Genomic DNA, 921 nt, shown 5'->3' with positions numbered 1-921 from the left:
GGGATCAACGCCTGAGGGCTCCCAGTATGTGAGAGGGGGCAGGCTGGGCTGAGGGACACTCCCCCCACACACACACCCAGTGCACGAATTTCGTGCACCGGGCCCCTAGTGTAAATATAAAAATATATGAAGGCCAGGACTACAGGCAAGGATGTATCATGAATACTGTATCTGGAGCTGGAGCTGAAAGATCTGTAACAAAGTTTGGAAGCAAAGAAATCACATACAGCCATAAAATCATCTTGGGGCTATTCCCAAAGCTTGATAAAAAAGTTCAAATATGGGTCCAGAGCCAATAAAAAGCAGGAATTTAAAAACAGAACTTAGTAGGTCAGAGCTAGATAGCATTTCCACAATAGAAGTATTATACAGGACTCAGAGCCTGTATAATCCAGGCAGATGGCCTAGGTAGCAGGCTCAGAAATCTTGGAAATATCCCATCTAGAGTAAAAACCAATTTAAATTATTTCTTCTGAAAGCAAGAATTAGTCACAACATGCAGTGCTGAAACACCACTTGTGCAGTAGTTTTATATCTGAACTCTTAATCCTTTTCAGTATCACAGTTTTGATCTGTAAATTTCCATTTAACCAAAGTAATTATTGGAGTCAACAGACCCCTCTCACCCCCTAAAAGTGTTCGTGCTGTGAAGTAAAAAGTAGTTGTGGTACTATATAGCAAATATACATACGTGTGTCTGTGTGTGTGACAAGCACCTATATATTTCACTGTTCTAGCTTTCATTGTTAAAAAGACAGGTATGTTTTGTTTTGTTTTGTTTTATTTTCTTTTGTTTTTCTATCTGCCCACCTCTGCAGCACACACACACACACACACACACACACACACACACACAATCAAACCTTCTCAAGGGAGGACAGTCCAAGCAGCCTTCGTACAGTAATGGTATTGTTACTCTCA

The sequence above is a fragment of the Myotis davidii genome, unplaced genomic scaffold, assembly GCF_000327345.1.
Source record: "Myotis davidii unplaced genomic scaffold, ASM32734v1 scaffold54, whole genome shotgun sequence".
Classification (NCBI taxonomy): domain Eukaryota; kingdom Metazoa; phylum Chordata; class Mammalia; order Chiroptera; family Vespertilionidae; genus Myotis; species Myotis davidii.
The sequence above is the reverse complement of the archived record's forward strand: the minus strand, read 5'-3'. Positions refer to the sequence as shown.